The 25,129-nt window shown below is 40.7% G+C and overlaps 1 pseudogene; it reads left to right on the top strand.

The window, feature by feature from the left end:
- Positions 1-349: 349 nt before the first annotated feature.
- LOC101443115 (RNA-binding protein Raly pseudogene) lies at positions 350-1,640 on the top strand (annotated as a pseudogene).
- The last annotated feature ends 23,489 nt before the right edge of the window (positions 1,641-25,129 follow it).

The following is a 25,129-nucleotide window of genomic DNA, read 5'->3' as shown; positions in this document are numbered from 1 at the left end:
CTCCTGTAAATGTTTACTGAAAAATAATTTTTTAAAAAATGTTTCAGAATTAATTTGAATACTCATTCCATCCTCCAAACACAAGAGGCTCATTGGAACATAAGAGGATTTCCTTTTGAAGGTATTTTGAGGGGAACACGGCAAATTTTGCAATTTGAAAAATCCAATTTTTGAATTTATTTGGAAGGGTAAGGGATCCGGAATAGCTAGAAATATCTTAAATAGAAAGAAAGAAGTTGGAGGACTCTCAGTTCTAGACATTAAATCATGTGAACTAGCTACAGTTTAATAGTGATAAAAATAACATGGTACTGGCATAAATACAGACATAAAGACCAATGGGCTTTCTCCAGACCTCTTGGCGCGGGTGATTCCTGTTCCCAGAGGCAGCTGGTGCTGGCTCTGTAACCCAAAGGAGGAGATAGCTGGCTGAGCTCAGCCTTGGTATTGGTGGCCACCATGTCCTTGAAGATCCAGACAAGCAATGTAACCAACAAGAATGACCCCAAGTCTATCAACTCTCGGGTCTTCATTGGAAACCTGAACACAGCTTTGGTGAAGAATTCAGATGTGGAGACCATCTTTTCCAAGTATGGTCGCGTGGCCAGCTGTTTGGTGCACAAGGGCTATGCCTTTGTCCAGTATGCCAATGAGCGCCATGCCCGTGCAGCTGTGTTGGGAGAGAATGGGCGGGTGCTGGCCGGGCAGACCCTGGATATCAACATGGCTGGAGAGCCCAAACCCAATAGACCCAAGGGACTAAAGAGAGCAGCCTCTGCCATATACAGGCTCTTCAACTATCGGGGCCGCCTTTCACCAGTGCCAGTGCCCAGGGCGGTCCCTGTGAAGCGACCCCGGGTCACAGTCCCATTGGTCCGGCGTGTCAAAACCACCATACCTGTGAAGCTCTTTGCTCGCTCCACAGCCATCACAACTGGGTCAGCCAAGATCAAGTTAAAGAGCAGTGAACTGCAGGCCATCAAGACAGAGCTGACACAGATCAAGTCCAACATCGATGCCCTGCTGGGCCGCTTGGAACAGATTGCTGAGGAGCAAAAGGCCAACCCAGATGGCAAGAAGAAGAGTGACAGTGGTGGTGGTAGTGGCAGTAGTGGCACCAGTAGCCGGCCACCAGCCCCCCAAGAGGACACAGCTTCTGAAGTAGGCATGCCCCAGGGAGAAGCACAGACTCGAGATGACGGCGATGAGGAGGGGCTGCTGACACATAGCGAGGAAGAACTGGAGCACAGCCAGGACACAGATGCGGAGGATGGGGCCTTGCACTAAGAGCCTGACAGGAATGATGGTCACCGGAAGGAAAAGGGTGTGCTCTGTCCCAGGCCACAAGCTGGGCACCCACCCCTAGATGCCACCCCCCAGCAGGTACCAGAGGAGAACTGGCAGCAGGCACCTTGTCCCTACCATGTATCCCAGCCAGTGACACATCTTCTCCAGGTGGAGCTATCCGCCTTCCCCTTCCCTGTACACACCTCCCTGTCTGCACTGCCCAGGCTAGAGGGCAGAGCACAGAGATTTCCTCACTCTGCTTCCCATCTCAGGATACTCCCATGCTTGGGGTTTTTCTGTAGGTTTGGAGAGGGGAGGCCACAGGGAGGAGACCCTGACAATAAAGAGATTGGATCCCCCCCCAAAAAAAGGCCAATGGAATAAAATTGATGACTCATAAAGAGACCTTCATATCTGTCGTAAAGGGGCTTTTGTCAAGGCTGTCAACTCCAGTCAGCTGAGGAAGAACTTTCTATTCAGCAAATTATGCTGGAAAAATTGGATATCCATAATGAGAAGAAAAATAGGGGAACCGTATCTCACACTTTATACAAAAATCAAATCAAATGTAATGAAGAACCAAATATGAAAGCTACAACCATAAAACTCCAAAAAGAAAATGTAAGGCAACAGATTCAAGATCTTGTCGTATGTGGTGGTATCTTAAATTTTACACTGAAAGCATGATCAATAAAAGAACAAAATCGTTAATTGGAATGTGCTCAAACTTAAAACTTCTGTGCTTCACAGGACTTTGTCAAGAAAGTGAAAAGGGCAGCCCACTCAATGAGAAAAAATATTTGGAAAATACATATCCAATAATGGTCTGATTTCCATGTTATTTAAAGATATCATAAAACCCAACAGTAAAGGAGCAAGGAATCCAAATTAAAAATGGGCTAAAACTTAAAGAGACATTTCTCCAAATAGGAAATGCAAATGGCCAAAAACACATGAAGAAATTGTTCAATTTCTCTAGCTATTAGAGAAATGCAAAACAAAACTACAAAGAGAAATCCTCTCAAGAATCATAGTAGGGCCATTTATAAAAATAATAATAAAAAAAAAGAAAACTACAAATTCTGGAGAGGATGTGGAGAATTAGTCATACTCCTCCGTGATTTTTGGTAATGTACAATGATGACACCTCTGTGGAAAACAGTTTAGCAGTTCCTCAGGAAGCTAAATATGGTAATGCCATGTGGTTTAGCTATCCCTCCACTAGGAAAATATCCACATGAAATAAAAACATTGATTTGAACAGACATTTACATACTGATGCTCACAATATCGTTATTAACAATAGCCAAACATGGAAAAAACCCGTTCTGTCTGTTAACTCATGAAATGATAAACAAAATTTGGTGTATGTGTGTATAAATATAAAAATATATAAATAAATATACATGTGAGGGAATACTATGCTGCTGTAAGAAAAATGAAATTGGGATATATATAATAATGTGGTTTAAACTTGAAGACATTATGCTGAATGGAATAGACATGAAAGGACAAATATTGTATCATCTCACTAACATGAACTAAATATGAAGTACAAACACATGAATTTAAAACCTAGAGTATAGCTTACTAGGAGATAGAATGAGGACTGAGAAGGGGTAATGATACTTAATACATGTAGAACAGTGGTTTTTTTTTAAAGATTTATTTTTTATTTATTTCTCTCCCCCCCCCTCCAGTTGTCTGCTCTCTGTGTCCATTTGCTGTGTGTTCTTCTGTGACTGCTTCTATCCTTATCAGTGGCACCGGGAATCTGTATTTCTTTTTTTGTTGCATCATCTTGCTGTGTCAGCTCTCCGTGTTTGCGGCACCATTCTTGGGCAGGCTGCACTTTCTTTTGCACTGGGTGGCTCTCCTTATGCGGCTCACTCTTTGTGCATAGGGCTCCCCTACACGGGGGCACCCCTGTGTGGCAGGGCACTCCTTGCACGTATCAGCACTGCACATGGGCCTGCTCCACACGGGTCAAGGAGGCCCGAGGTTTGAAACGTGGACCTCCCATGTAGTAGGCGGACGCCCTATCCATTGGGCCAAGTCCGCTTCCCCACGACTGGTTTCTAAATGTGATTGTAGCAGAAATGGGAAGCTTAAGGACAGAAATATCAATTGAAAAAAAAGCTAGAGAATAACCTGTGGACTGAATAACATAGTGATCCCAGAGGTGGGTGAGGATTGTTGTTAATAGTACAAATACAAGAACATTCATGTATGATCTAGAACACAATATGTCACTATTACAAAGTGGTAAGAGAATGGTATTGCTTGGAAAAAATACAATTATGGACTATAATAACAGCAATATTATTATATTCTTGCACCAAAGCCAAAGAAGATACTATATCTCTGCTCTTGGTCAATGATAGAGAGTTATGGGATATCTCCTTTTGGACTAAGGAAAAATGTAAAAAATTTACTGAGGCCTTAACTGCACAATTCTGTGATGAATGTGAGAGCTATTGAGTGTACACTTTGGATAGATTGTACAAGGCATGGGACTGTGTAATACAGTCAAACGTGGTGGAAGAAGACTACAATTAACAGTATGAATATGAAGGCGTTCTCTCACGAAATATAACCAATGGACAATACTAATACATGGTTCTAATAATGTGGGGATAATGGGGAAAATATACCAAATATAAACTATAAACCATCATTAGTGTTAGTAGTCTGATGATATATTTCCTAATCTGTAGCAAATGTTCCACAACAATGTAAGTTATTGGCTGAGGTTTGATGTATGGGAATTCCACACATTATGCAACATTGTTTTATAAACTCACAATTTCTCTAATAAAAAATAAAATAAATTAATAAGATAGTAAAAATTTGAAATGTGATACTTCTTAGGTCATCTTAATTGTAGCCCATTTTTTTCAGGCACCACTAAAGTTATAACAGTGTTGAATCTTGACCTACTGCCCTGAACTTTGCCATGATCTTCTAAATAATGTACTCAATCACCTCCCTGATAGCTCATTCAGTTAGTCATCCTCTCAGCTAGTCTTAAGTGCTCACTTAGTGTATACCACATTGTAGATTTGCTAATGATTAGGCTCAGCCTACACATTTCTGATCAGAATATTACATGGACAATGCCATGTTCTTCACCCTGGAGCATGCTAAGGATGCAGAATGTCACTCTGATCACTTGGTTTAAGTAGTATCTGGAGAATGTCTCCATTATGAGGCTGCCTATCCCCTTCAGAGTAACAATTAGTTAGTTATTTCAGGTTTTTTTTTCCTGACATCATATTCCCATGTTTATAAAAACCAATGATGATTCTTACTCAAAGCAGTGATCCTATTGAGAGGAACAAATGATTGCTTTCTAACTTTGCTCTCCAACATTTAAACACTGGCATTTTTCTCTGAAGAATATTATTCTCCTGAGCTCCATCCCTGCACTCTTATAGTAACCCTTTAGAATCATGGATTCCTTTTTATGCAATGTGCAGTTATCTGTTATTTTATTTTTAGAGGATCAAAGGGTTTCAAATGTTGCATCCCATTAGGCAGTCATCTGTGTCCTTATTACAAGCCCTTCATAACCTTTGAGTACATTTTTGCTGTCTGACACAAGAGGTTTCAAGCTTATTTTGTTCTTTGTACACCAGACCTAGAATAATCCTTTCTCCCTGAAATTCTAGCTTCTTTCATTGGTGAAATGTATTTATGTAACAATATCTAGTGGATTGTAGCAGTTTGATATTGTTTATGAATTCCAAAAATAGATATTGGATTATGTTTATAAACTGGTTTTTCCTCTGTGCATATTAGATTATATTAGATTCAGGGGTTTCACTTTTACATGATTAAAGAATGATTGAGGCTTTGACTGGGCCACATCCATAGGGTAAGTCATTGAGTCCCTGCCCCTTTGGTGGGCGAGGACTCACAGAGAAACCACACCACAGAGAAGGGAATTTGGAGTTTTGATACTGGAGCCTGGGAAATAAACATATAGAAAAGCAGATATGTGAGAAAGGAGAAAAGGCTCAATTGGAAGAGAGATGAGCCATTTGCCTGACAGTGTAAAGCTCACTTATGGAGTGAGGAGAGGAGCTGAGCCCAGAGAGAAACAAGCCCCTGTAAGGGAGGATCCCAGGAAGCTGAACCAATGCAGACATTGGCAGCCATCTTGCTCCAACACATGGATACAGACTTTGGTGAGGGAAGTAACCTATGCTTTATGCCCTGGTATCTGTAAGCTTCTATCCCAAATAAATATCTGTTTTAAAAGCCAACAGATTTCTGATATTTTTCATCAGAACCCTTTGGCTGACTAATACAGGGACTAAACCTTTTTATATGGTTGATATGAACATTTGGGGGTATACTTGTTAAGATGATTCTGATATTTTTCATGGATTCAGGAAGAAGACACAGTAATCTTGGGTCAAAAACAAAGCTCTTTATGACTCATGGAGAAGCAGGCATCATAAGCTGTATTTTAGCATCATTTCCCCACTTAGGTGGACCAAGATGGATTCTGGGCATCACACCTGAAGGAATAAAGCTTACAATATCATGACTTTTTCTAACGGGCTGAAAGGAAATTTGCCCAAATTTTCCCATAGAGATGGGCATGGTTTTACTATTCTGGATGACAAATAAATCTGTCCTCGTCTATGGAGGGAGTATTTCTGTTTATATTCCAAAGCACTGTCTCATAGGTTTGCCCTAGGAAACACAGAACAATACAAAATGGCATTCAATGACTCTGCTCATAAGATGTTCAGTGCTTCATATAGAATTTGCTCCCATAACAACATAGACAAAGAACAAACAGTGAAAAAAATCACTGAAATTCTTCTATGGTCTTGAAAATCTGGATGGTGGGTGAAATTATTAACAACCATTTCAGGGGTATGGGAAGTGAAAGTGTGAGGATGATACAATAAGGATAAAACTTCTTAGCAGTGATATGTGACACTGGTTCTCTACCTGTGACCTCTCAAACATCGACATAAGGAAAATATTGGAACTAATTTGAAAGTCCAATTCTTGGGAATTGAACATACTGAATCAGAACTTTAGCAGGGTAGGGGTTAGAGGCAGAAACCACTATGTGTTTTAACAAATTCACCAGGTGATTCTGGTACATACAAAAGCTTAAGAACCACAATTTTAGAAGATGCAATCAACGGAAACCATTCTCCCCACCCCACCATGAAGGATAATTACATCTACATGTAGTCCCATAGAAGGGAACAGGAAATGACTATCACACACAGCAGGTGAGAATCCCATGTTAAGAGAGAAATTGAGTGCTTGGTTTTGTTACTACAGATTGAAAACTCACAGGAATGAGTCCATGGCAACTCAGGGCCCACTACAATCCAGGCAGTGCTATCTCATGGCTCCTGGTGCTCCTAGTCTCCTTCTGGGGTCTCCTGGGGTACTTTCTCCCAAATGGCTCCTTCTCCCCAGCTCCTTCATATCTTAGAGACAATGTGCCATGTGACCTGAACAATCAGCAGCTGTGACTTTCTCCTTGACTTGGGACTTTCCACAACTCCTCTTCCCTGGGACCAGGCACTACCAAGTTGACCTTCCATCTAGGTCTCCACAAAAAGCCCCACTATTGGTATAGGAGGGAGGTAAATTCGGCAGTACTTGGAAATTGAGTGGCAGTGCAGGGTGCAACGGATGGACTCATCCCAGATCCCTGCGACTGAAAGGGAAGGTCAGCCATCCCTTACTCTTCACAGGGTTCAAAGTTGTTTTTTAATGATAAAAACATTTCTTGATTAATTATAAAATGATTAATGATAAAAACATTTAATGATAAAAATATTTCTTGGAGAAAATATGAATACTGTAGCTGTTTAGATCTGCCATTTCCTCATCAGCAATGAAGGCATTAAACATGGTTGAATGATCAAATGAAGATGGCAAAGGCATAAATGAGATCCTGTGTATTAACACAGTAAACGGGCCCACTGAAATGATTTAATTAAGGAGATTCCCTTCCTCACCTCACAGGACCTCTGAATATCTTCCCAACACTCTCTTCCCTCCTTGCCCCTCCTCATGGGAGGAGTCGTCAGTCCTTACTGGGTGGAGTCCCAAGAGCTCCACACTCCTGCTGGTATATAGAAGCCATGGTCAGATTCACTGACCATATATTCAGATGCAAGACTCTCTCTGGAAAACACCCTTGAAGATGTGACTCAGAGACTCACCTCACAGTCACTCTTCTGTGACATTACTCAGCAATCTTCCTGAGAGACCCTCCTCAGTGTCCTTCCTCAGCAACCGTCATCAGTGACCCGCATCTGTAACCCTCCTAAGAGCCCACATGCCTTCAGTAAGTCTGGAGATGGGGTGCTATGGGTGAGCGAGGCTGGAGTGGTAGGAGCCATGGCTTCCTTATTGACTGTTATGTGCAGGGGCCATAATCCCAGTTCATAAGCAAATTCAAACTGGGGTTTGGCATCTTTCAGAGAACATGTTCTTCATTTTGGTTCACAGTTCCTCAAAGAGCTTTGTTCAAGATCAAACAACATCTGTGCTAAATAGATTCTCAGATCCCAGCCCATTAAGGACTTGATCTTCCATAATCTAATCAGTTGAGGGATCCAGAAACTTGTCTCACTGTTTCATAATTCACCAGCTTTCAGGCAAGAGACTCTGAAGTTGCTTGGAGATATTACCTTGGAGGGGGTCAAGGAAAATCCAGTCCTTCCCTCATGGAAGGTTGACTATTTAGTGGGGAATGTAGATTTCCCAAATGTGTGTTTTCAAGGCAGTCGTGACTTGACCAAGGAGTGCAGGATATCGTATTCACTGTGCTGTTACTTAATAGAAGTTGGCTGGTGGAGGAGATCCAGGGAATCAAGGAGGGAGTTGCAGGTAGGGACTGGTCCTCATGATGACAGCAATCGTGGAGTCATTTTAAATGGGAGTGTGCTATAATTAGATCCATGTAGGGGACAGCAGGTTGTAGGAGTTCTGAGTGGTGCTGAAGGACTTAACTGTAGGGAGCATGACCAGATATCCAGGTACATGTTGGGAGATGGTAGAGGTGACTACACAGTATGTGCCCTTTGACTATAGTGTCCTCAGTGTAGAAAGTGTGAGGGTTTATTAGTTACTATAGAGTAAGTTCAAGGTTCCCATCCTGATGCTGAGAACACTTTACTCTCATGAAATCCTGTTGGGCTTGCCAAAGCTTACACCTCCATGAATGGAGGGACCAGAATTTCAGCCCAGACTGCCTGACTCAGTGCCCACTCTCATCGCCCACAAGGCTTCCTCTACTTCTGTGGTCATGGGACACCCATCTCCAATGCCCCATGAGAGCAAGCTTTACAATCTTTCCAGTCAGAAAAGAGATAATCTCTTTCTTTTCTCTCTGAAGTTCTTGGATTATTATAAATATCTGCATTGTTTTCATAAGTAGTTATTTCTTTCTGATTTATATATTGTACCTAAGGCATTCATTATGCTTGGTTTAAATACCTAGGTTCATGGGAGCTATTTATATGTTTGTCAAAAGAATGCACTTTTTTCTTGGTTTTGTTTCATTACTGGAAGGACATTCTCAGCCAAACATGTTAAAAATGTTCTTCCATAATATCTTCTTATAATTTGGGGACTTATTATTTTTTAAAATGTTTAATATGCATACATACGAAAATTGCACAAAATTGTACCTCTACATCCACTAACCAGATTCAGAAATACATTATGTCCTGCACCCAGAAGCCCTTCTCATGCCTTGTTCCCAACACCAGCAGCTATCTTCTCAAAATATAAGCAAACTTTAATGTTGTGCTTTGATGTGCTTATATCTCACCAGCTGCATTTGATCATTTCAGTAACACCAAATGCTCACCAAACATTTTAAATTTTTAATATTTTAAATACTCATTTATGGCACCCAGCAATCAATTCCAGTTAACTTAATCCAAACAGGGAATCAGGTTATGAAGTCAATCAGACCAATGAAGCCTGATTTCTTCTTCATTTTTTGGTCTTGCTCATCCTATTTTAAAACGTGGAGTTTGTACAAGGACCCATCAACTGTGAGGTGTCCTGGACACTTGGATTTTTCCCTCAGCATGAGAGTTGGCTGAGGGCTCGACTCAGCATCCCAGCCTCCATTTTAGAGTCATTCATTGCTTCAAAGAGAAAGCTCATGTATTGGGCCTTCCTCCTCTTCCCTGGGTTTGTTCCCACTTGTCTTCTTAGGTAGCTCTACAGGGAATTCAAAGGGTCGAGGGTGTATATATGCATGTGTATGTTTGATTCCCATGTTTTTTCACACTGAAACTTTGAGAGGAGTGTGGTGGGGGTGTGGAGTATATGGGAACCTCTTATAGTTTTTAATGTAACATTTTTTGTGAACTATGTATCTTCAAAGAATACAATTCAAAAAATAATGATGGTGGTGGGGGTTGGGCGTGGGGTTTACGGGAACCTCTTATGCTTTTTAATGTAAAGTTTTGTGTGATCTGTTAACTTTAAAAAAGATAATTAAAATCAAATTAAATTAAAAGCAATTTTATACACTTTGGATAGTTCATGTGGTATATGAAATCTTTTTATTTTAAGATTTATTATTTGTTTATTTCTCTCCTCTCCCCGCCCCCCCCCCCCCGCCCAGTTGTTTGCTCTTGGTGTCCATTCACTGTGTCCACTTGTTTCCTTGTCAGAGACACTAGAAATCTGTGTCTCTTTTTGTTGTGTCATCTTGCTGCATCAGCTCTCCATGTGTGCGGTGCCACTCCTGGGCATGCTGCACTTTTTTCACACTGGGCGGCTCTCCTTATGGGGCACACTCCTTGCACATGGGGCTCCCCTATGTGGGGGACACTATTGCATGGCACGGCACTTCTTGTGTGCATCAGCACTGTGCATGGGCCAGCTCACCACACAGGTCAGGAGGCCCTAGGTTTTAACCCTGGACCTCCATGAGATAGGAGGACTCTCTATCAGTTGAACCAAATCTGCTTCCCTGGTATATGAAATCTTGATCTCCATTTTGACTTTGGGTACTGCTTGAAACTCAGTTTTCCAAAGTGGCAGAGTCAGCAGCGTAAATTTAATCTAGACCAATTCACATTCACATATGTACATACTTTGATATATCTCTCAGTTTAGAAGCTTAGATGATAAAATAGCAAACTGTCTTAGGTTATGAATTCAGTGTTTTCAGAAAGTAGGTCATTTAATCCAAAAAGTGTCAAATGCCTTTCCTTGTTCTTTTGTTCAAAAGATTGAAATATTTGGATTTGGGATTTTTACCTTGTTTACCCAAGTTTCTTAGAGTTGAAAAGGCTCCCAAGAGTGTAGGTTATGAAGTCTGGAATCAGACCCAGGCACATGAAATCATGTCTCAATTGCGAAACTCTTTGCACTATCCTGTGCAGCTCCATAGTCATGAACTTGGGTGTAGGCAGATTGGTGGAGTTGAGAGAAGAATCAGTGCTGGCCTCAAATGTGTCAGTAAGCAGGGCCACAGAAACAAATGCTAGCCTTTTTAAGTTAAAGAATATTTTCTCATCCCCAGGAACAAGGAAATATCTTGGAGACATCGCTCTTTTTGACCAAGGGCGTTCCTTAGCTTGGATTTGTCTTCTGTGAAATGTCAAGGGCTGGAAGAATAGTTACCTAACTAGTCTGGGATTAGCTGCACTTTGAGAACTCATCTCCACTGTGGAATTAGCAACAGAGGGCCACTTGCTCCTAACTGAATAATGACCTCAATTGCTTTACCCTGGAGAGAACCTGCAGAGCAGAACCCTCTTGAAGAACTTCCCTTCAGTCCAGACCTTCATTCACAGCCCAATGGCAGTTTTGGCAGCCCTGGCAGAACTCCAAGCCAGGCCATTTGCCCCATCTGCCTGGATTTCCTGAGAGTCCCCACCATCGAATGTGGTCACGACTTCTGTCATTCCTGCATCCAGCACTCCTGGGAGGATCTACTGGACAGGTTCCCTTGTCTAGTCTTCTACAACCAATGCCAAGAGAGGAACTTCAGGAGCAACAGCCAGCTGGAAAGATAAGTGAAATTGCCAAGCTCCTCCACAGCATCAGGAGCAAGAGGAAGAGGCAGGAAGTGACACACTTGTGTGAGAGGCACAGTCAGGTCCTGACCCTTTTCTGTGAGGAGGACAAAATGGTGCTGTGTCCCCTGTGTGCTCAGCCCCCCGACCACCAGAGTCATCATGTGAGGCCAATCAAAGCAGCTACCTATCACCACAGGAAGAAACTCAGCCATTAAATCAGGCCCCTGAAGAAGCGAGTGGTAGACCTGCAAAACGTCATAGCCACCCAAGACAAGCAATCATTAGAACTGAGAGAGAAGGTGGAAACCAAGACGCAGAAATTGAACTTCAAATTTGACCAACTGAACAAATATTTAGAATGTGAGCATGTGGCAGCTTTGTCAAGGTTAGCTGAGGAAGAGAAGGATATCCAACAGAAACTCAATACAAATATAGAAGAATTTTCAGATTACATAGCCACATTCAAAAGATTATAAATAGAGGTAGCAGAGAAGAGTGTGCAGTCAGAAGTGAAACTACTGACAGATGTCAAGAGTATCCACGACCGGTGTGAAAGCCTGAAAAGCCCAGATCGCTATTCTTTCCAGGTCAGGAAAGAAGCATGCAGGCTTCCTCCACAGGATTCAACTCTGAAGAAAATTATACAGAAATTTACGAAAGATGTTACTTTAGATCCTGAAACAGCACACCCGAATCTGCTTGTCTCAGAGGATAAAATGTGTGACATTTGTGAAGAAAAAGCTTCTTTCTACTCCAGAGATTTACAATTGCTCCAGCTGCCCTGGGTTCTGAAGGCTTCGTTCTGGCAGACATTATTGGGAGGTCCAAGCAGATGACAAACCTCAATGGACTGTGGGGGTTTGTAAGACTCCCTTTTCAGGAAGGGGAAGCAGCCCTCCTCAGCACAGAAGAGAAGCTGGACAATCCAGCTGCGGAATGGGGACTGTGTTTCAGAAGGCAGTATTCCAGTCCCTCTTCTGTTATGGGAAAAACCCAGAGGAATTGGCATTTTTCTGGACTATGAATTAGTGAGATTTCATTTTACAGTTTGAATGACAGGTCTCATATCCATACTTTCAGTGATAAATTTTCTGAAATACTCAAGCCCTACTTCTGTATTGAATGTGATTCTAAACCTCTTACAATCTGTCCAGTAAGAGATTATGAATGATGAGGTGGCTGTTTGTTGTTTCATCGCTTTCTTCCTGTGATTTTTGGAGATTAGTTAGATGATGTCCAACTTTGCCTGAATCTACCTCTAATTTTTTTTAAAAATGTTGTCTATGGCTTAAGCAAAAAGGTGTTTCTGCTCACTGTTCCAATAGGGTGTGGAAATTATCAGTCTTTGTGGAGAGTAACTTGTAAAGTGTTTATGGAATTGTATGATTAGTGGGTGTGAAACTAACTTTGAAACTCCAATAAATTCTTTTTGTATATACTTACAGTTTTTCTGTACTTACACATTTATCTGTTTCCTAAGAACCTTATAAATCCACGTGGACAATTCTGTGGGTCTCTCAGGTGTGTTATTTTTTTTTTCAGGCAAACTTACATTTATTACATCTGCAGAGGTAAGGAGTCAAGGTCAGTCTAAAGTGACTCAGAGTTGACTTCATGTGCTGCAATTTCACTCTTTTTTTCCCTCTCTTTATTTTTTTAAATGTTACATTCAAAAAATATAAAAGGTCCCCATATACCTCCCACCCCCCTCACCTCACTCCTCCCACATCAACAACCTCTTTCATCATCATGGCACATTCATTGCATTTGGTGAATACATTTTGGAGCACTTGGAGCACTGCTGCACCACGTGGATAATGGTTTACGTTGTAGTTTACACTCTCCCCCAGTCTACCCAGTGGGCCATGGCAGGACATTAAATGTCCAACATCTGTCCCTGCAGTACCACCCAGGACAACTCCAAGTCCTGAAAATGCCCCTACATCATATCTCTTCTTCCCTATCCCTACCTCAGCAATTACTGCGGCCACTCTCTCCACATCAATGCTGCAATTTCTTCCTTTACTAACTACAATAGTTCCATAGTAGAATATCAGGAAATCCACTCTAATCCATACTCTATTCCTCCATCCTGTGGACCCTGGGATGGTTATTCCACTCCACCTCGATATCAAGAGGGGGCTTAGATTCCACATGGATGATGGATGCAATTCTCCTGCTTGCAGTTGTAGGCATTCTTGGCTCCTGGTGTGGTTGTTGACCTTCTTCACCTCCCTGTTAGGTGGCCGGGATAATATCAATGAACCAGAGGGTAGGGGTTGCAAGTCTGCTGAGGCTGAGGGCCTGGCTGTCACATGGACAGTGCAGAGATTCAGGTCTCCTGAGTCTACACCAACCCCAATGCCAACCACAGGTTCAGTTAAAGTGATAATTTTTAAGAACAGAGGTGCTGACTGACCTCCCCTATCATTTCAAGGATGATTTTTTGCAAATAGTCTTGGAAGATAATGTGTCTTCATTTGAAGCAAAGGACAAGGTTGTATACTGTGCAGTAAAATTTATTTTCTCCCAAAGCAAAGGTCAAGAAGATACTACTTAATAGGTAGTACATGGCTGTGGCTAATTAACAAGGGTGTGTTCTACGACAAAGTCTCACAGAAAACATAAGGGTAATGCCTATTTTGCTAAGTAATTATGAACATCAGATGAGACAAGATGTACAAGCAGATTCAATCCACACTGGGCAAGTGAAGTAATTGCCCTGCTAACAGTTTCAAGCAGCACAGGAGAATATATCTCTAGTAACTACTCCAGTTACCTAGCTTCCATTGTATTTTCAAAGGACCTGTCCATATACAAGAGTCTCAGTACTCAACAAAAGCAGAGCTGTAATGAGTCCATCTGGTATGTTAATATCTTTTAATTCCTCCAGGTCAACGTGCAGTTACCAGTGAGGGGTCATTTTTGCCATAAGCAATGTTGCGTATCAACAAAAGTGACATACCACTTTATGAGGTTACTAGAGATACACAGGTAGGAAGTTAACTGAAAGTTAAATGAAGGTCAAATACACATGCACAATAGAAAAGGGTTTTGGTGCCATTTAAATAAAATAAACTGCTTTTTGAGGTGTACTTTGCATATAGTATCTAGGTGTTTTACGCCTCAATTGGGGTTGGGGGAGCATAAACTCATAGGGGGAGACATCACTAACTGAGATGCAAATTGATCAAAAAAGATAATCAAAACTTATCAAGCCATCACCTACCTCACCCTGAGACTTCAGAGTAGGTAAAGCAGCTCCTCTGCAGAGCCCTCCACTTGCTTAGCTTCTGGGCAGAGGTGGTATGGTAGTGAATGTTTAAAACCAAACTATAAAGAGTATGACTTGGCCTTACATTAACCCTCAAATTCCTCAGAGCCATAACAATAGTAAGAATCAGAAAAGGTTGCCATTGGGAACTGAATGTTCACTTCAAGTCCACAAGGTCTTGGTCACTAAGAAAGTAGCTGCAAATCATCATCAGGATCTCTTCACAACCTGCCCTTGTCCCAGTGCCATTAAGCCTGTACTAGCCTTTCCTGCCCTCCTCCAGAGAAACCTCAATCACCCACAACACAGGTCTGCCATTCAGTATTGTTGGGTTCTCACCCTGCCCTCAGGTGGCTGTGTGACTCCAACATGGCCCCCAGACAACGGGGCTGAGCCACCCTCTCTAAGAAATCTGGAAATGCTGAAAAAAGGGCAAGGTGAGGCCTCCCTGAGCCGAGGCTTCCTGAGCTCTGGCTTGTCCACCATCCAGTCTTTTCTGACTCTAAGGTGTTCTAGTGAAAAATCCAATTTCTTGGGATTCTGTTGAGATCTGTGGAGACACAATGGAGGTAGTTGTCCCTTGTTGACTAATTTGCAGCACTGGGGCTGTGGTCACATGATCTCTAAAGAATTACTATTGGAGAATCTTAGGGAAGCTAGCACCCCACATTGCCAGCATTCAAACATCACCTTATCCTCCAAGTTATGTTGCAATTAGAAATACCATGCCTGAGACTAAACATGCTCATTTGTCATGAAGATGTTTAGTCTCAGGCATGTTATATATCATTCAAGGCCACAATGGTTGTTTCTGAGAGCTGGGAACCTATCATAGATTTAGGTTACCTATCAAACATTTATTGAGACCCCATTATGAAACAGGCATGAGAATAGGAGCTGATACTAAAATTTTGAGAAAATAAAGGGGAACAATCACATCATGAATTTTACACTCCTGTGAGGTGTTGGATACATTAACCAAAATTATAAATGTAAGGTCTCAAAGTTGTGACAAACCATGTGAAATGTTGTCTACCAAGGAAGGTCCTTAGAGACACAGTGCCCAAGGTATTTTCTGGGCAAAGGTCATGTAACACTCTGTCTAGCAAGTATCAAAATTCCAGATTTTCAGAAGGAAAGCAGGTGTTCACTATACATCTCACTGTATACACACACAGGTTAAGCACAGTGAGCTGCTCCTGTCAGGGAACCTACATCCAAGTTCCCAGATATCAGCTAAGGGACAACCTTGAAAACAGGGCTTTTAAAGACAGCAATCTCCAGTCTGTGATGATAACTGTTTTCTGCACAATGTACATTTTGACCATGTGTTCTGTGTCAGGCACTGTAACACGCTCTTTACATGTATTTTCTCACTTAATGCTTCAAACTTTCTAAAATGGAAACTGATGCTCAAAGAAATTAAGTTCATCAAGGACATATATCTAGTTAAATAGCAGCTTTAGTAAGAAAACTCACTTCTATCAGAGCCTGCTACTTCTCAACTTGTGTTCTACTTATTTACATCATTGTAAAGAGTGATGGAATGGGAAAAAAAATCCCAATTTTCCATAGTAGACTATTTGGCTATATAAACAAATTTCATACTAAATATGACACTTATGAAGTGCTTTACTTTGGTTTATAGGACTGTATTGTGTTTTATGGGAGTACCAAGAAAGTTTAATATGCTTAATGGTTTAGTTACAGGTCAGTGGTTTTACCAGTTAGTTTTACAACTTTGAAGATTATTCACATTTCTAAATTGAACTTCACACTGTATTGATGATACTTATTCCAAACTGTCAGTGTTTGGAACTTAACCCTATTTGCAAGCTAGTAAGTTAGCTTGTTAATGTTTCTGGTTTCTGGCAGAAGATACAAGACTCCTGGGTCAGTGACAAAGGATTTGGTTACTCAAGGCACAACAAGTAGCATGACCATGATTTGGGGGTCGGCTCTCCACATCACCCAAGTCCCGCAGAAGTGATATGGAAGGACCCATGTAGATGCTGTGCACAGACTGAGCTGTGTCACAGGCAAGGAACCCTGAGTGAAAAGTGGAATAGTGGGTGGATTGGTGTATTTCTAGATTATAAATTGGGAGAAGTTTCATTTTATAATTGGAATAATAGATAAAATTCACAGAAAATTTTAAGCCTTTTTTCTCTACTGGATCTACTTCAGACTCCCTTACAATCTGTATCATCACAAATGAGATGAACTCCTTGGAAACCTGATTTGTGTCCTGTTAAAATTTTCTTTCCATAATCATAGAATATCCTAGGATAGTGTATAAACCTTGTTTAATTTTCATATGATCTATTTTCAAAATCATGCGTTTTTTTTCCAACAGCAAAGAGAGGCATTTTTTTTGTCCTTCCTATTTCTGTAACTAAGGATAATATGGAGCTTCTGTTGTTTTTATTATAGTTATGACATGGGAATCAACTAGGAATTGCAATTTGCAATTCTACAAGGAAAAACTTTAGAATTATCATGTGCTTCTTTTAAAAACACTAATAAACATATTTTATCCAATTTGCCTACTTGCTATAAATACAAATATCTTGTGAATTTACAACTTTATATTTGCTTAAATGACCATACTGGCAACATTGAAAACATGCATTTAGAGAGGTTTTATGCCCTCTGTGCCATTGAGAAGGATAAGCCAGTTGTAGAGTGGCAAGCATTTAGACCATTATTTGAAAATACCACTTTTTCAGTCAATGGCCAGAAATCTGAGATGAGGAGAGGGTGGTTCAAATTCAGAGATTAATTCCCTCCTCCACTTTTGCAACTTCCACTTTAATTCATGTGATTTTAAAAGCTGAATTTCCTGACCCTTCTCAGCAGCCTCAATGATTTTCAGGGACTCAAGGGAGCTTTTGAGCATCTTCCTGTGAGTAGCTGCAGCTTGCTCAAGGGGCGTCAGCTGGTGATCACGACGGCAGAGGAGACCCTGCACTGTGCACACAATAGCTCCAGGTGCTTCTCACAGAACAGGGTCAGAACCTGACTGTGTTCCTCACACAGGGCTTTCTCTTCCTGATGTTTCTTCTTGCCCCTCCTGGGGTCAAGCCGCTTCACAAGTTCAGCCATGTGGCCTAACTGGGTGTTCCTCGTGAAGTTTCCACTGGGGCAGTGGTGGAGGCAGACAGGACAGGGGAAGACATCCTGCAGATTTTCCCAGCACTGCTGGATGCAGGAGCCACAGAAGTTGTGCCCACAGTCAATGGTCACAGGGTCTCTCAGGTAATCCAGGCAGAGGTGGCAGCTGGCTTGTGCTTGGAAGTCCGTCAAGGAGGCTGCGACAGCCATTGTGCAGTGAGGGTTTATCTGAGGAAACTCCTTTTAGAAAAGTCTGATTCTCCAGAATCTGTGAAAAGTGAAAAGCTAATTACTCCTGGAAGGCAACCTGTGTGATTCTCAGGTTTCTCAGGAAGTATAGCTGCTCAAACTTATTTCTTCCTCTTTCACTTCAGCTCTACAAGCAGCTGCCTGAAGGGGTTACATCACCAGTAAATTGCTGATCTTCCTGGAACTTTCTCTAACTATGCTCAATCGTCAGCAAATTGGAGCATGGCGGTTTAATTCCCATTTTCAAGGAAGAGCCACAGCTCAAAGAAATTATGGAAGTTAACTATATAGAGATATAATTGCAAAATCAAGACAGTAAGCATGTCTATGGGACAATTGACCAATATTCTTCAACAAAATATAAGAGGGAAAACAGAATAATATTTATTTAAATGATGATTAAAATTTGTATCAATTACAAAGACTTACCTAATTATTATTCCAGGTTCAAAACCATGTTTCCAATAAAAACTTATAAGTCAAACTGAGAGTAGCTGATATAAAAAATGTTAAAATGTTAGCTTAACAATAATGTGAATGGTAATAAATGGAGGCTCTTTAATTTAGAGATACACAATGCTATATTGACACATAAAATATGATTTCTAGGATTTGCTTCAAAATAATTAGGGATGGATGGGATTGGGGAAATAAGTTGGTAGATGGGTAGAGAGTGTTTATCATATTATTTTCCCTACTATTACACATGATTAAAATATTCTGTAATAAAAATATATCTTAAAGGATAACTATGTTTGTAGTATGTCCCCACTCCATTTCACCCAAGCCAGCTTCTCTTAATCCATTCTTTATGCTTCTAAGTTTCCTTGTGTCTCCTGATTCTCTTCCTGCTCAAGCTATCCCAATCCTGTCTCCTTCTATTCCAATCCCTCCTCCCTCCTTGTGTCCACTCCCCAAATCAATGAAAATCTCCCAAATTGAGGTAAATAGAGATGGTGGAAAGACCTGGAGAGACATTTGGGTTCCATCTGCTGGTAAATCATATACATTGATATCCAGGCTCCATTTGCTTCCTGCTGCTTCTCCTCCTCTCTGGCGTGCCCGAGACTGGGTGTCCTTCCCGAGGCCCTGCTTACCTGTGTCTCCTGTGTGCTCACTGCTTAGGCTTTGCTCCGGTCTTGGCTGCACACTGCGTGGAGAGATGTGCTTTTTGTGAGTGGCGCCACCAGGAACACACATACAACTGTCTACTCCAGCTTTCCGTAGAGCAGTCGGTCTTTCTTGGTCCAGGACAGAAGATAAAATACATACAACTTCTGGGTTTGCTGCAATGGTTAGAATACATCCTGGCTCAGGCCTATAAACCAGAAGGAAGATTCCATCCTTTCTCCCATTGGATAGAATCAAGATGCAATCAAACTCTTTTCTTTGTCCCATTGGACAGAATGAAGAATTCAATCAGTCTCAGGAAAATGACAGGCTGCTGCTGATGTTTCCCATTTACCTCTCTGATTGTATCATCTGTACCTACTCCTCCAACTCCATTGAAATTCTAATTTAATCATTGACTTTAGAGTAACCAGAGATGTTAGTAGTTAATTACCTAACTCCAAACTCAGCATTCATTAATATTTTATGTTACTTTGTAAATCAAATCTGATATCAGTAACTAGAATATGTTTACCTTGGCCGAAGTTTATACTGAGGGGAGGTAACTTAAAAATTTCCAGGACTTGAGTTTTGGAGAGAGGGAAAAGGGAATGGGCTTAAGTTTAAAATATTCTTTGTTTAGGACTTTATGGGTTGAATCATGTCCTCAAAATTGACATGTTTAAATCCTCACCCCTGTTTCTGAGGATGTGAACCCATTTGTTAATAGGATCTTTTAAGATGTTACCTGTTAATTTAAGGCCAAAGTGAATCAGGTCCACTGAATCCCACTGGGACAGCGCTTCAGGCAGATGGGACAGGGAGATGTACTGTAGATCCTGCCAGCACTGGTAGACACAGGAGCCACATAAGTTGTGCTCACAGTCAACAGTCGCTATTTCTCTCTGGTAACCTCCAAGCAAAGGGGCAGTTGGCCTCTGCTTGGAGGTCAGCCAGAGAGTTTGTTTAGGCCATTGTGGCACAAAGAATTCTCCTTATGGCTGGTATCCAGGAGCTGGACTATGAGAATCAAATTGTCCTCGTTTTTTCTCTTCCCTCGTGGGCATGTTGTAGATTTCGCAGAGTCCTCAGGAAACTATAGCTATTCAGTTCTGCTTCCTTCCCTTCAACTCTATAAGCAGGTGCCAGGATGCGCTGCTGTTCCCAGTCAATCACTGCTCTGTCACTTTTGCCACCTGTGTTCAATGGTCCACAAATTTAGCTTGGTAGCCCTCTTGCTCAGGAGAGAGCCATGGCTTCACAAAGCAATGGAAATCACAATGTAGAGAAGCTGTTAACAAAAGTCCAGGTTGTGGGTAACTTTATAAGAAAATTGACCATATTTATTCAACAAAAATAGTAAGAAAAATAAAAGAGTACAACCTATATTAAAGAGATGAAGAACACATGTATGACAAAATATTATCTGCATCTTTTCAAGATTCTAATATATTCATTTCCAAAACAAAACTAATTAACAAATGGGATAATACTTATGAATCTGACAATATGTTTTAATTATGTTAATGAAAGGAGACAATCAGGAGTTACAAGATACAATATGGGCACATAAGAATCTAAGATGTCTAGGATTTGCTTCAAAATAATGAGAGGTGGTGTATTAGTCAGCCAAAGGGGTGCTGATGCAAAATATCAGAAATTGGTATTTATTTGGGGTAGGAGCTTACAGATACCAGGCCATAAAGCACAAGTTACTTCCCTCACCAAAGTCTATTTAGATCAAAATGGCTGCTGACATCTGTGAGGGTTCAGGCTTCCTGGGTTCCTATGTTCTTGGGCTTGATTTCTCTGGGTTCAATGTTCCATTCTTCCTGGGGCTGGCTTCTCTCCTCTGTGTGCTGACTTCCCAGGGCTCCAGCTTAAGTCCTCAACATCAAACTCCAACATCAAAACTCCAACATCAGAAACAATTCTGTTCTTTGCTGTGCCTTTTATCTGTGAGTCCCCACCCACCAAGGAGTGAGGACTCAGCACCCTAATCATAACTCAATCATGCCCAGGTACAGATCAGATTACAAGAATAATCCAATATCTATTTTTGGAATTCATAACCATATCAAACTGCTACAGGTGATGATGCATGGGGACATAAATTGGTGGATGTTTACTTGAGATCTATCATGCTATCTTTTTTCTACAATTCTATATACTTTACCCGTCCTATAATAAAATTAGGTATATAAAACAATAACATTCTTTTCATTTTGTTGCCTCACTCCAAATAAGCCACCTTCTTTCACTCCCTACTTTGAGCCAAAATTCTCACTTTTCCCTCAATCCCAAAGCTTTCATATATCTTCAACAATCTCCTCAGAGAAATGTAGGTATTAGATTTAGAAGATCTATGAAGTCATTAAAATGAATGACTTAATTTAGTTCTGGTTTCAAACATATAGTCTTAAATGTTATCATTCAATTTAAGAAGTGGCTATAGAATCATAATTAAAAATATTGCTAATTATTTTAAGTTTTAATAATGGTATTAGTTTTATTTCTTTTTTTTAGTATTTGCAATATTTATTTAGGTCTCAATCAGCCCTCTTTTTCATTCAAATTTTATTTTTTTGTCAATATTACATGTAAGTCAAAAGGTAATAACTACAGTAACAAGAAATCTGCTTTAGAAAGTGGTTACACTCCCCCTTTATTTCTATTCTTTCCTCAATCTTGAGGTATTTTAGATGATGTCCTCTCTGAATATGTCATAGTGAGAAGGGATATATATACTATGGGACAGAGGAATGGGATCGTTTTGCTTGCAGTTGATGATACTCCTTGCTTTTGGGTTTGTGCTGGCCTATCATCATCCTTTTGTTAGTTGTCCAGTATAAGTCCAAAGAACTGGAGAGCAGCAGTTAGTTGCATATCTGCTGAGATTTCAGGACTGAACCAGCATAGGAAGAGTCTCAACACATCAATTCTCTGGCTTCTCATTCAAAGTTCTTCTTCCCTTTTTTTCTTTTTTTTTTCTTTTGCTCTGAAGATGAAGCTTTGAACTAGAGCTGGCTGCATGCACATTCAGAGATGCCTCAAGGTAAAACAGTATGACTAACTGGAAAATACATTTGTATCTGTGACAGAAAATATTTTTTAATAATTAAAAATGCAACATTCCAGACAACCAGCAAGAGGGCACAAAGGAAGGAGCCCCTAGAGTCAGCTCATGCTAAAGGGCAATGAGTAATCACTCAGAGCTACCTAAAGCACCTGTTTGGGGGATCCAGGAGACCAGAAGAGCATCCTGCAACATCCATGAAAGAATAGAAGAAGTAGACTGCCCATCTGTAGAGAAGATTCATAAGTAGAGCTCTTCACACTACAGAGGCCAGTGCCCATCCTCCACTGGAGGCACAAGACCCCTCAGGAGCTATTTCACTGCGGAATTGGATGTTCTATTTCCCAAAAATGGGGGAGGAAGAGACAGTTGGGCACCAACTTCAGTACTGATTAGTAAACTTGGCTGGCTAAAGTATAATCCTAAGAACAGCTAAAGATTGAACATGCAAGTCAGAAAGAGACTGCTAGCCATCAATTAACTCTGCTCCTGGCATGAGGAGAAGCAGGATGGACTGAAAATCACAGTGCTGGTGGGGACCAGCTTCTTTCCATCCAGATCAGATTGCAGCTCTAGCCTAAGCCACAGTCTCACCTCCTGCAGGGAGGAAACTGTGGGGACCTGCACCAGGCTTTCCAGGAAAATACAGGCCATGCCACAGAGGCTAGTGATCATTCTATTTTGATGGTGCAAGTCACCTCTGGAGCTGTTCTGTGGCTGGAGTTGGAAGCTCAATTTCCCCAAATCAGGAGAAGAAGAGAATGTTGGCCACTGACTTCAGCTACTGATTAGTAAATTCAGCTGGCTGAAATATAGCCATAAAAAAGCTAAAGTTTAAACTTGTCTGGGTTGGAAAGAGGCTGGTAGTCACCATTTTGACTCCTCCCCTGGCATGAAGTAGTGCCAGGCTGATTGAAAATCACAGCCTAGGCTTCAGCACGTACTCTAGGATGGAGGAGGCTGGCAGGCCCTGCACCAGCCTCTCTAGGTAACTGCAGGTACATTCTACTGACACAGATTGAATAGTCAGAAGTCTACTGGGGCAAATGTGGTCATTTTGGACCTGCATGGCATTGTTTGCTGCTGATACCTACAGTTCCTTTCCTACCCCATAAAGGGGAGAAAGGGGCATGAAGCTTCATCAGTCTGTCCAGGCAACTAGAGTTTAGACCTCCATAACTTGGATTATTACCCAGAGCTGTGGTTCTGTTCCTACCCCTGGCAAAGGTGAAAGTTGTGAGAAGCTTCATCTGTCCCTTGGGCAATGCAGGCAGCTTAAGCCTCCTCAGCGTACAGCACCAACTACATCCTTGGCTCCTACTACACAACCAACAAGGATGAAAGGACAAGAAAACCCTAAGATAAAGAGAGAAACTGCAACCAGAATAAATGCATTTAGTAGCTAGATGCCAAGATGTCAACAAAAAAATTACAATCCACACCAAGAAACAGGAAGTTACGGCCCAGTTAAAGAAACAAGATAAGCCTCTAGCTGACATTAAGGAGTTGATACAACTAATCATAGATGTTCAAACAAATTTCCTTAATAAATTCAATGGGATGGCTAAAGAGATTAGGATATTAGGAAGATATTGGACAAGCACAAAGAAGAATTTGAAAACATACTTAGAAAAATCCTATGAGATCTTATGAAAATGAAAGGTGCAATAAATGAAATTAAAAACACACTGGAATCATATAATAACAAATTTGAGGAGGCAGAAGAAAGGATTGGTGACCTTGAAGACATGTCCTCCAAATTAGAATATACAAAAGAACTGATGAAGAAATGAATGGAAAGTATTGAACAAGGTCTCAGGGAACTAAACAATGGCAAGGGACATGCAAACATATGAGTCATGGGTGTTCCAGAAGGAGAAGATAAGGGAAAAGGGACAGAAGAAATATCTGAAGAAATAATGGTAGAAAATTTCCCAACCTTATTGAAGGACATGGATATCCATGTCCAAAAAACACAAATTACTGCCCTCTGAACAAATCTGGATAGACCTATTCCTAGACATGTGCTAATCGGAATGTCAAATGTCAAAGACAGAGAATTCTGAGGGTAGTAAGAGAAAAGCTATGCATAACATATAAGGGCTAACCAATAAGATTAAGTGCCAGTTTCTCATCAGAAACCATGGAGGCAAGAACACAGTGGTATAATATATCTAAGATACTGCAAGAGAAAAACTTCCAGCCAAGAATCTTATATCTAACAAGATTGTCTTTCAAAAATGACGGGTGAGTTTAGAATATTCACAGATAAACAGAAACTGAGGAAGTCTGTAACCAAGAGACCAGCTTTACAAGAAATATTAATTGTGTACTACAGTCTGAAAAGAAAAGACAGGGGAGAGAGGCTTGGAAGAGCATCTAGAAATGAAGATTATATCAGTACAAGTAAATAAAAGTCTCAAAAGAGTGGTGAAAATAAAATATGACAGATAAAACCCAAAGGTCAAAATGGGTGAAATAAAAACTATCTTTACAATAATAACATTGAATGTTAATGCCTTAAACTCCCCAATCAAAAGACACAGACTGGCAGAATGGATAAGAAAATATGAGCGACCTATATGCTATTTGCAAGAGACTCATTTAGATCCAAGGACACCAATAAATTAAAAGTGAAAGGCTGGATATTCCACACATTCAGTAACCAAAAATAAAACAGAAGCAAACCACCAGAGTACCTATATTTATATTAGATGAAATAGACTTTAAAAGATACCAGCAATCTGAGGAGGAAGTCAGAAAAAAAATTCCATTTACAAAAGTAACTAAAAGATCAAATATTTAGGAATAAACTTAACCAACAATGTAAATTACTTGTTCCTCAGAAAATTACAATTCATTGTTAAAAGAAATTTAAAAAAGACAAAAATAATTGGAAGAAGATTCCATGCTCATGGATTGGAGATCTGAACATCATTAAGATGTCAATTCTACCCAAATTGATACACAGATTCAAAG

The sequence above is a fragment of the Dasypus novemcinctus genome, chromosome 1 (assembly GCF_030445035.2).
Source record: "Dasypus novemcinctus isolate mDasNov1 chromosome 1, mDasNov1.1.hap2, whole genome shotgun sequence".
Taxonomy (NCBI): Eukaryota; Metazoa; Chordata; class Mammalia; order Cingulata; family Dasypodidae; genus Dasypus; species Dasypus novemcinctus.
The sequence above is the reverse complement of the archived record's forward strand: the minus strand, read 5'-3'. Positions and strand labels throughout refer to the sequence as shown.